General features: G+C 52.1%; 1 long non-coding RNA gene across 1 annotated transcript; it reads left to right on the forward strand.

The window, feature by feature from the left end:
• Positions 1-7,119: 7,119 nt before the first annotated feature.
• LOC143273081 (uncharacterized) lies at positions 7,120-9,080 on the forward strand. The gene is made up of 2 exons (XR_013050965.1): positions 7,120-8,449; positions 8,536-9,080. It is a non-coding gene; the product is annotated as an uncharacterized LOC143273081 (long non-coding RNA).
• The last annotated feature ends 2,735 nt before the right edge of the window (positions 9,081-11,815 follow it).

Consider the following 11,815-nt stretch of genomic DNA (forward strand, 5'->3'; position numbering starts at 1 on the left):
ATTCATTTGGAGAGGATGCAGTCACACCCAGTACCATCATTTGCCCCCTTCAGGGCCACCCCTCAACTTCCTGGCTGTCAAATTATATTTTCTTCATTGCTGAGTGTCATCATCAGCTTCAGCTGTCAATTTGACACAAACCTAGTCACCTGGGAAGAGGGAACCTCAACTAAAGAATTGTCTTCATTAAGTTGAGCTGTAGGTGTATCTGTGGGACATTTTCTTGATTGTGGATTGATGTGGGAGGGCCTAGCTCACTGGTGCCGCCCCTGGGCAGGTGGGTTTGGTGTATATAAGAAAAGTAGCTGAGCAAGTAAGAGGGAGCAAGCCAGCAAGCAGAGCTCCTCTGTGGTTTTGTCCTCAGTCTCTTGCTCTGAGCTCCTGCCAGGCCAGCCAGGCGATGCTATAACAAAGGCCACTGTTGACATCCTGATGGCCTTGCAAAATGGGCTCCAAAGCTGAGGAACTGATTACTATACCCAGCATCCCTTGGTGAGATGGAGCCCAAGGAAAGAATCAAGGGCAGGTCCAAAGACCAGGGGCGAAGGTGCTCACCAGAGGGTTGTCTTTCAAAAGTTATTTATTTGTGTGTTGGTGTGTTGGTGTGTTGGTGTGTGTGTGTGTGTGTGTGTGTGTGTGTGTGTGTGTGTGTGTACACTGTTTCTTTCATATCTTGGGAGAACTGCAGACAGTCCAGTGTGTAGGTGAAGTTTTTCATGGGGACTGCTGATCAGCTCTGTTCCTCCAGCCATTCCCTAAATAACCACACAGAGACTTATTATTAATTATAAATGCTCTGCTGATAGCTTAGGCTTGTCTCCAGCCAGCTCTTACAACTTTAATTAACCCATTTCTATTTGTTTATGTGCTTCCCCAAGGCTCATTTACCTCATCTATGAACTTCCTATGTTGCTTTTTCCAAGTCTGGCTCCCAACTCTTGACTCCGCCTTTCTTCCCAGCATCCTCCTAGTCTGGCTCTTCAGCCCATCTCTTCCTGCCCAGTTTTAGGCCAGTCAGCTCTTTATTACCAATGAGAGTAACACATATTTACAGTGTACAAAGATTGTTCCACAGCACCAGTGTGTGCAAGCACAACCAACTCCTTCCTCCAGGGGACTTTCACGTCAATTCCAAGGTTTCAATGTTAAAAACAACCCACTGTGCAGGGGTGATGGCTGAGGTGGTAAGATGCTTGCCTCACAAATACCCCAGTTCAGTCCCCAGCACCCCTTTAAAAGAAAACGAAAAACCAAGATTGGTGGCTCATCCTTGTAATCCTCGTGCCGGAGAGGCGGAGACAAGAGTCTCTCGTGCTCCCTGGCTAGCCAGTGCAGCCTAAGGATCGAGCTTCCAACAATGAGAGACGCTGTCTCAAAGACAAGGTGGATGGTGTCTCCAAAGAAAGACACCCGAGGATGTCCTCTGGCTTCTACATGCACACATGCATTGCATACACACACGTGCACCCACACACATGCAAATACAACACATGTATCAGACATATGCAAAAATTTTCTTTAAAAATGAAGCATGTCCCACACACTGCCCCTGTTTTTGGATGGGGTGACTGTGTTGTGGACTGTTTGTTGTCTGGGTCAGGACAGTCTGGAGCATGGGCTAGACCTTCTGGGGGCCAGCAATGGTCCACATAACTGAAAGTTCCAAATGCATCTCCTGTGAGTGCCAGATGTTCCCTGGAGCAGCAGGTGTGTGTGTGGGGGGGGGGGGGGGTGACGATAGGACCCAGTTGAAAACTACTGGGTGGATTGTCCTTCTTTCCATGCTTTAGAGTTCCTAGCTCCAGATAGCCTCCTCACCTCACTCATGGTACCCTCCTGCCTTTTCTTTATAGAAGCCCACCAGCTCCCTGACAGCCCAGGGCCACCAGGCTGTGAACTTCCGTCTCCTGGGCTGCCCTGGGGGAGGAGGGGCCAGACAACCTGTCTTCTGAACATCCTGGCCTGGGGCAGTGTGTTGGTCACGCAGCAGGTTGAACAGGGTCAGGCCACGCCACATCCTGGCGACCTGCTGACCCAGGTCTGGTGGACATTTTCAGACAGAACCTAGGAACCTAGAAACCCTGGCCAGAGGGAATTGGGCGCTGTCACCGCAGGGCTCGGCCATGGCAGATGCCAACCACAACCTGAGTCTCCCCTGCCCCGGGACACCAGTTGACACACTGCTGCATGCTGTTGGCCCGGTGGGCATCCTGTCTAGCCTTAGACTACCGCCCAGCGTCACCACAGGACCCAGAGTGGTGTCAAAGCCGGGTAACTCATGCTGCTGTTAGTTCAGCTAAGGGAGGGAGGGGTGGGGGGATGCTAAGGCCATGGCAGCCCCTCCCTCTGATACCTGTGGATATCGGGATTCTGTAGGCAGCCCTGGAGGGATTCCAGAGACACATGGGTAAAGGTAGAAGCAGTGACAGTTTGTTAGGAAAGGACAGGCTTCAAGGGAGGGACTAGCCGGAGCCCAGGTCAAGTTAGATTAGAGAGCAGAGTTTTGGGAAGGGGGCTCATTTGCATAGAGGCTCATTTGCATAGAGACTCATTTGCATGGTGCTGGCTTTTGGTCCTGTCACTTGCAGTTCAGTATACACCTTCACCCATCACCTGTCTCCACCCAGGGGTGTGCGTCAGTGTCATGAGGAGCCACAGGTGACCTGCAGACACTGTGGTGTGCCTCTGCCCTGAATCAGTGGCCGTGACTAGTTTGGGCTGGCCTCCACAGGGGCTCTCCAACTGTTCTCTTTGCCAACTGTTTTATTTCCCACGGGCTAATTGTGCAGCCTCATGTCAGGCCTTCGTGGCCGCACTGGCCATCCGACTCCTGCCTCATCTCTGCCCCCAACAGCTGCCTTATCTCCTCTCAGCTTTCCGCTGAACTGACCCCTCCCGCACGAGGGCTCTGTCGGGCGGAATAGCAGTGAAGTTATACCCTCCAGGGAACACATCCACCTGGGCCCCAAGTGCCGCATATTTGGAACACAGATCGTATCAAGTGTCCCAGTGCTCCCACCAGAGAAAAGAAGCAGCGGAGCGGGCTCAGGGCGGTGTGGTGACAAGAAGGACACTACACATGGGGAAGAAACCATCCCCAGCACCCCACCCCCACCCCGGGAGAAAGGCAGAGGGGTCCCTGATCCTGGGCTCCTGTGGCTTCAAGCCCCCTACTTTGTGGCATTATTATGGTAACAGACACAGACACAGCAGTTCTCCTCGGCCTCCCCGCTCTGACCAAGAGGACACCATGGTGTGATCCATGCCACATGATCTGCAGGCTCCATTTCTCACAGGATGGGTGAGGGGAGTGTCCCACTCACATCCATCCACAGGAGGTGCTGGGGTGAGTACACACGGGTCTGAGCTCTGAGTATGTCTGCCACCTGGCAGAGGCTTGGCTGCTTCAGGCTGGGAGACTTCACAGGAGCCCTGGGCTGAGTTGAAAGTGAGGCCAACACATGTGGTTCAGGTCTTATGCCCAATCGTCCCTCTGTCCTGACCCAAGCAGCAAAGTGTGGGGACTGGTGTGTCACTCATAGGTACAGTGGCAGGTACCGTTTGAGGTGACATCCCTTTGGCGTTAGGGAAATGCCATGACGGGGGGATTCTGTAGCCACAGAGGGACATCAAGAAAGCACCTTTGGTGATGAGGAAGTCAGCTAAATGCAGGTTATACATGCTGTACAACGGTCCTTGTACGGACACAGCTTTTCAGTATCTATTGAAAAGAAAGACACCTCCAAGACCAGTCCTAGGAAAGCCACCTGTTTGTTTGAGAGAGGGTCTTGTATAGCCCAGGCTTGCCTCAAAATTGCTGTATGGCCAAGGATGCCCTTGAACATCTAATCCCCCTGCCTCCACTTTACAAGTGGTGGGATTACAGGACTTTGTGCATGCTGGGCACACACCGCACCAGCTGGGCTACAGTCCTGAGGTGTTTAAATCTGTAAACATGGGAAGAACTGAGGGAGGGCACAAGGAGAGACAGGGATGCACACCAGGGTGTGACCTCAGCTCTGTGGTGGTCACCTGTCCACGTGAGTCACCATCAGTCAAGCCTGAAGCATCTCATACCCAGCAATCCTGCCCACTCAGCCTCCTGTGTGGGCTCTCGGGACTTTAGGTATCTGGAGTGTTCAAGTCTAGTGTGCAGCTCCTCAGTTTGCCCTGTCTATGCAATGGGGATGACAGGCATGCCTGCCTTGGCCAGCTGTGGAGTCAGCAGCACATCTGGCAAGCACTCAGTGCCCGGAGAGCCAAGCCCCACTGTTCTGTGTGACTGGCCTCTCTCCTCCCTTCTGGGTAGACCAGCTCTTCCAGGATGACTTCCCAGCCTTTGAGGGGTTCCCAAGGTTGATCCAGGCAGCCTCCCACCTCACACCCCGTGAAGGGGCAGAGGGCAGGAGCAAGGTGAGATGGGACGGCAGGACGGCGTGCCTGTGGGAACGGCCCCTTGGCATCTGGCACAAGACAGCTTCCTCGTTCAAAGACCAAAGGCCTGGAACAAAGAAGACTGGAGTGTTCTTGGACTTCAAATGCTTCTGACGAACACTGTTTTGATGGCTTCGATGTAAACAAATTCTGAACATATGGATTAAATTTCTCCTGACGGGCTTAAAAATTAAGGAGAGAAAAAGCAAGTCTCGGGCGATGTTCATGCTGCTGCTCTTCGCCTATCTCCAGGATCTTTGGGAAATAATTGGAGACATGTCCTCACACCCCACCCAGCACTAGGCTCTATCCCCCCCTTTAATTGCTGTTATGACTCACTGTTGAGTTGGTGATTATTTTTATCCAGTTAATGAGAGTAATCTATAAATTACCACTGACCCAGATTCATTATTTAATAAGACTTAAATTACACACCCAAGTTTTCAGGAGCAGAGGGCTGGAGCCTCCAAGTGGCATCTGCGAGTTCTCAAAGGCCCAATGCTCTGATGCTGGGATGCTTCGGCCACCCTGCCCCTCTGAGCGCATGGACTGAATGGCCCTTGGGGCATCTGGCCAGTCTCCAGGGCCTAACACTCACTCAAGCTCCCAGGGACTGGCTTCAGAACCCGCCAAGAGCACACTAGGAAGGTTTCCTGGTCCTGCCTCCCTGGATGACTCCTGGCCAGTTTCTCCAGAACCGTCCTACGGCTTGACGGAGCATTGATCTTTATGGGGCTTCTTTTGTTTGTTATTTGAGACAGGGTTTCTCTGTGTGGCCCTGGCTGTCCTGGAACTCACTCTGTAGACCGGCTGTCCTTGAACTCAGAGATCTGCCTGCCTTGCCTCCTGAGAGTTGGGGTTAAAGGCGTGCGCTACCACCCAGCTTTTATGGGACTTCTTATTGTGGATGCAACAAGCCAGGATTTCCCAAAGTGTGTGCACAAGTCACTGTCAGCCAGGGCTTCTTCCTCACACCCAGCCACAGTGTCACAGACTCTCCAGGCACACAAGGTCAAGGTCCCTGCCAGCTCCAAGGCTACAGACAGTGCAGGTTCCAGGAAGTGTCCCCCACCCCCAGCCCCTGTGTCCTGTCCACATGACGGCCTCCTGTAGAGCTAGATTAGGACCCATTCTCCCTCCCAATAGTAACTGTGGGGGCTCCATTGTCTCTATATTGAAATACACACTTCAAAGCTTGGGCTGGGTGATTGGACAAAAAGGTCTGGAACTTTTTTTTTTTTTAAACCTGAGACAGGCTTTCTCTGTGTAACAGCTCTGGCTGTCCTGGAACTCACTTTGGAGACCAGGCTGGCCTTGAACTCACAGAGATCCACCTGCCTCTGCCTCCCAAGTGCTGGGATTAAAGGCGTGTGCCACCACAGCCCGGGCTGAACTTTTGTAAAAGTATATTTTTATGAACGTATTAATTATACCCTCTCTTGTCTCCCTCCCCCACACCCCTTTCCTCCTCTCCAGCCCCCACTTCTGGCCCTATCTGTTCTGTTCTGTTCTGTTTTACTTTTGTGTGTGTGTCCCCCAGGGAGTTCACTCAGGGTTTTGGGGAGCATGGGTAGGCATCTGTTTACAGGAGTGAGCACATGGCTACTCCACTGAAGAAAATGCTCTCCTTCCTCCATCAGCTAGTAACCTCACAGGTGCTGGGGAGGGGCGGCCTGTGAGCTGGGCTGGGTTTAATCTCTACTGTCCCCCTTGGGAGCCTCTAAGACCCTTAGCTGACCCTCCTTCCCTCTTCTCTTGTCTCTTCTGCTGCTAAGGTGGCTGTGCCTTGGCAGGGACAGTCTGCACCCTCCTGTCCCTGCTCAGGCACTTCTTCTGGGTCTCAGCAGCTCCTCAGAGAGGCCCTTGAGTGCAGCCTCCAGGACAGTCCCCAGGTGAAGACCACCCTAAGACACGCCGAGTGGCTCCTTCTCATTGTCCTGTCCACAGGCCCATGTGGGACCTAGGATACAGGATACATCCGCAGGATGTGCCCAGTCATTTCCCCAGCTGCTCTCCTGTTCATGGGCCCAGCTCGTTCCCTACTAACCCTGGGAACGTGTCCCTGGGGGGTGAGGGTGCTGAGACCCAGCTCTGAGCCTAGTGCTTGCCTAGTGTACACAGTCCTGGGTTTTATCCCTAGGAACTAAAAACAAAATGAGAAGGAGGGAGTCAAGAGGAAAAATAAGGAAGAGAAATAAGAGAGAAAGGGGGAGAGAGAGAAGGGGGAGGAAGAGGGAGGGAGGGAGGGAGAGGAGAGAGAGACAGAGAGAGAGATTTGCTGGGCACCCCTGTACTGACTCCATATGGCCACAGTTTCCAGGCTTATCTGCCCAGGGGCTTCCTCCACCCCTGGAAATGCTCATGGTCTCCTCACAGCAGGCCCAGAAGCCTAAGGCCAATCAGAAGAAAACGGGGATGTCTGTATCTTGGGTGGGGGGAGCTCCTCCCAGAACCCCAGATGTGCTATGAGGAGCCTCATGGTCCTTTGTTGCCAGCCTGAGGTCACACATGGCTACAAAGTTGGTTTGGGTTCCTAAAACTGTTGTGAAACGCACCAGACATGGACTTCCCATCCCAGTGACCCCGTTCCGGCCACGGGGCACTTCTCCATCGCTGGCCTCCAGAATGCCCACCTTTCATCTTGGAACTAAAGTTTCCGCGCCAAGCAGCGCCTCCACCCCCCCCCACACACACACACACATACACAACCCTTTCCAGCTCTGTCTCCACGACTGCCACAGCTCAGGAATGTCAGCCAGCGACATCACACAGTACAGTGACCTCAGCTTAAAATGGCTCTGCTGGCAGCTGCAGACTTTGTGATGTAAAATGACAGAATCACACTTTGAAGCCTGGAACTGGAGACTCTCCAGGACAGCGCTGGGCCCAGGAGCCTCTGCCACAGTGGCAGCTGGTGACTTCGGCATCCTCCAAAACTCTGTCCATTTCAGAGGACTCTCAAGTATGGTTGTGACAAAATGGCTGTCCCCAGGTGGGGGTCTGAGGCATGAAGGGATGTGGATGTGTGTCCTTATGTGTTCGGAGAGGAACTGGGCAGGGTTGGAATTCTATTTGCATTAATGAGCAGCTCATGCTCAGCCAACTCCCAAGATAAATGAGTCCTTACCTCTGAGGTCTTTCAAGGGCCAGGGGAAGCCTTGAATTTCCAGAAAATCTGCAGGCTAGCAGAGAAACTGCCTGCTCCAGTGGGTTTTGTAATGACGATTTTAGTTTGTTCTGGAACAGGGTTTCTCAGCGCTAGCTCACTGTGTACAGAGTGGCATGTTCTTTGTGTGGGCAGAGGAGCTGTCCTGGGTGCAGAGGGTGTTTGCTGTGTCCACTGCCCTCCCCCTCTGCTGTGTCCTTACCTGTGACAACAAAAATGGTTTCCAGATAAATCAAAAGTCCTCAGTGGACAAAATCTGCTATCAGCGGAAATATTCTAGAAGTTCAGACAGGATCACACTCACACTCTTACACTCCCCGAAAGCGCAGAAACCATGTGCTCAGGCAGGGGTGGGGCCTGGGAGGTGGAGGGGAGGCGGGTGTGTGTGTGTGTGTGTGTGTGTGTGTGTGTGTGTGTGTGTGTGTGTATGTGTGTGTGTGTGTGTGTGTGTGTGTGTGTGTGTGTGGTGTAGCCGATTAAAGGAGGAAACAGGCAATAACAATGTAGCTCATGTTATAAGATTCTATTCCATGTGGTTGGTGTCTGTCTGGATTCTTCATGTTAGTATCTATTACATTTAATTACATTTAGCATTGTGTTACATTTAATATTAGGTTACTAATTTTATTTAACTGAAAGAAGGCTTTGGGGAGATTCAAGCTTTTTAGTTTTTTTTTTTTCCTCATGGAATGATCGGCTTCCTGGCCCAGGGATGCTATCACATGTCAGTCCTGGGAGCCTGGAAGGGAGAACAAGAGGAACATGGCAGAAGTAGCAGCAGCTGTCCACAGGGGCTCAACAAGGATGTTTCATTCATTCAGTGTCCTCCCACTGGGGAGTGAGGAGGAGGTGAGAGATCTGACTTACACATGGGGGATGATCTGGACGAAGCCCGCCTGCCTTCCTCACCTCCTCTTCCTCCTTTTTTGAGATAGACTCTTATGTAGCCCAGTCTAGCACTGATCTTGGAATTCTCCCGTCTCCAACCCCAAGTGACCCAACTATTGAGGCTACAGCATGCACCACCATGCCCAGCTCTTGTAAGAAACTGTGCTGGTTGGTTTTCTGTCAACTCGACACAAGCTGGAGTCATCTGGGAAGACGGAACCTCAACTGAGAAAATGCCTCCATCCGATTGGCCCGTGGGCAAGTCTGTGCGTGTTCTCTGGGTTAGTGATTGACATGCGAGGGCCCAGCTCACTTGGGGGGGGGTGCCATCCCTACGCAGGTGGTCCTGAGTGCTGTAAGAAAGCAGGCTGATCAAGCCACGAGGACCACGTCAGGAAGCAGCATCCTCCATGGCCTCCAGGTTCCTGCCCTGCTTCAGTTCCTGCCCTGACTTCCCTGGAGATGGACTGTGATCAGGACATGTCAGCCAAATGAGCCCTCTCCTCTCCAAGCTGCTTCTGGTTATGGTGTTTGTCACAGCAACAGGAAGCTAAGTGGGACAACGACATTTGATAAAGATTTTAAATTTTAATTATTATTATTGCACATGTGATGGGCAGCGTTGCCACAGCACAGAAACAGACCAGGGACAGCCTGCGCTACCGCCCCCTCCTTCCTCCTTTAAGTAAGTTCTGGGGATCAAACTCAGGTCTCGGGGCAAGCACTCAGTCCACTCAGCTATCTCACTAACTGTAGGAAACTCTATTCAGATCTTTCTGGAAGAATCCAGAAGTAAAGGACATTTAATGCAACTGGACCAATGAGATTTGCATTTCCGAATCCCTCTGGGCTGAGAGCAGAAACACATCCTACCGACAAGTCTCACCTAGCTAGTACCTTGCTGTGTGAGCGTGTGTGCACGCCCATGTGTGCACGCCCATGTGTGCCTGCACATGCATATGAAAAGCAGGCAGGATTGTTATCATTTATTATTTCCCACTTTGTTTCAGAGCCTCATCAACTGGGATCCTACAGACGTTTTCACTAAGTCAATTTAGGAGTCAATCCAGCAACTAAAAAAGGATAGAAAGAGGCTGGCAAAAGAACTCAGCCAGGAAGGGTGCTTGCCTCCAAGCCTGATGACCTAAGTTTGATCCCTAGGACCCACATTGTGGAAGGCGAGAACAGATTCCTGTACGCTGTTCTCTGACCTCTGTGTGCTTGCAGTAGCACACACCCCTCTGTCACACACACAAAACCCCTAACAGGCAGACCCCAAAAGTGGGGTCTCCATGGCCAGCCAGACGGCCAGGGTGTCTTCCCTGTCCTGTGTCCCAGATCTGTTGTCTGAGAATCAGCTCATTCATGCCCTGCTTCCCAGCTTGGGTGGCAAACATTTGAGGAAAAAAATGGGTTTGGTGGCAGAAAAACAGGAGCCTGGCCCCCACCCAAGCTGCCCTGGATCTGAGACTTGGCAGCGGATCTTGGAGCCAAGTTCACTGTCTTCTCTAGGTCCCGATGATTCTCCCCAGGGCATGCAGTGGACAAGTTTGATTTATTGATGTGTTTGAAAGAATCTTCAGACAATACAAGGCTTCTGGTGACTTGTCTGAAGACACCCACAAGCCACAGCCCCGGCTCTGAGTCACCCTCCCGAGTGACAGGGATCTTCAAAGTACTGGACTCCGCAGACGAGACCGTGGGCTGGGGAACAGCGTGGAAAAGCTGACTGGTTATTACAGCCGAGTGTGGCAATGGCTTTGGGGACAGATTCTTCCGGAGATCCTCTTTGTGTTTTCTGTCTCTCTGTGTTGTTCCCTGGGGCTCAGAGGAGGCCAGGCGGTGGGAACACAGGACTGGAAGTCTGGTGCCATGGCCTGGGATGGTGGCCAGCCAAGGGATGGTTTTGGATGACAGTGGAGTGTGTAGAGGGGAGGCCCGTTGCTCAGAGAACCAGCACAAAGCCTCCAGGGTGGCCCCTTGTCTGCCTCTTCAGGGCCCAATCAAGAATGGACAGTTGGGGGTTGGAGAGAGGGCTCAGTGAGCGGCTAGGGCACTTGTTATAAAAGAGAACCAGGGCTCCATTCCCAGCATCTGCCCTGCGGTTCACAGTTGTCTGTAACTCCTTCCCAGGGATCCAGTGGCCTGTCCTGCTCTCCAAGGGCACCAGACACACATGTGCAGGAAAGCACCCATACACACAAAACAAAAGTAAGTAAGTCTACCGGGCGGTGGTGGCGCACGCCTTTAGTCCCAGCACTCGGGAGGCAGAGGCAGGTGGATCTCTGGGTTCAAAGCCAGCTTGGTCTACAGAGCTAGTTCCAGGCCAGCCAGGGCTATGCAGAGAAGCCCTGCTCCGAATATCAAAAACCCAAACAAAATAAAACAAACAACAACAGCAACAGAAGTAAAATTTTAAAAACATAAAATGGACAGACAGGGTGGGATGGGATACGCCTGTGGTCTCAGCACTCAGGGAAGACAGTCACAAGCTCTTGGCGAGCCTAGCAGCATAGCAAAACCCTGCCTCAAAAATGGCTGTGGTTAGAGGAAAGCAGTGTTCACTCAAGATTCCTGCCTCAGCGGATACCACTAAAGACCCTCTGCTGTGGGCAAATGTGTCCCTGAGGGCCTGTTAAACCTCCAATGTCAAGTGCGGCCTTGGTTAACAGGAGCGGCTCAGGCTAAGTGTCAAGGGTGAACAGAGTCAGTGGTGGGAACCTGGGCCGCACAGCCACTTGGAGGGCAAAGCACTTACCACACAAGTGTGAGCACCTGAGTTTGGATCCCCAGAATCCCTAAAAAGCTAGGCCTGCTGGTGCACATGTGCAACCCGTGCAGGGGAGACAGGGACAGGAGGATTGCTGGGACTCACTAGCCAGCCAGTCTAGCAGAATCTGTGATCTCCAGGTTCAGGGAGAGACCCTGCCCCAAAAACTAAGGTAGGGAGTGAATGAGGAGGACACCTGGCATCAACCTCTGGCCTCTATGCACATGTACACAGATGGAGGAAGAAATAGATACAGGGCATGAATGCGCACTCACAGATGGAAGAAACAGATACAGGGTGTGCACGCGCGCGCGCACACACACACACACACACCTACACACACACAGGTACACATGCACACACACAGATGGAGGAAGAAACACGTACATACTTCTTTTCTTTTCAAATCATAAACAGCACTTGGGAGCCCTGTACCTTCTGTCCAGTTTTTCTGGAAACCTAACATTGCAACAAAAACAAAATTCATTCATGAAAAAGTCTTGTCCATCCCAAGCTCAAACTCTGACCCTGGAACCAGCCCCAGACTTCACCTCGTT

The sequence above is a fragment of the Peromyscus maniculatus genome, chromosome 4 (genome assembly GCF_049852395.1).
Source record: "Peromyscus maniculatus bairdii isolate BWxNUB_F1_BW_parent chromosome 4, HU_Pman_BW_mat_3.1, whole genome shotgun sequence".
Lineage (NCBI taxonomy): Eukaryota > Metazoa > Chordata > Mammalia > Rodentia > Cricetidae > Peromyscus > Peromyscus maniculatus.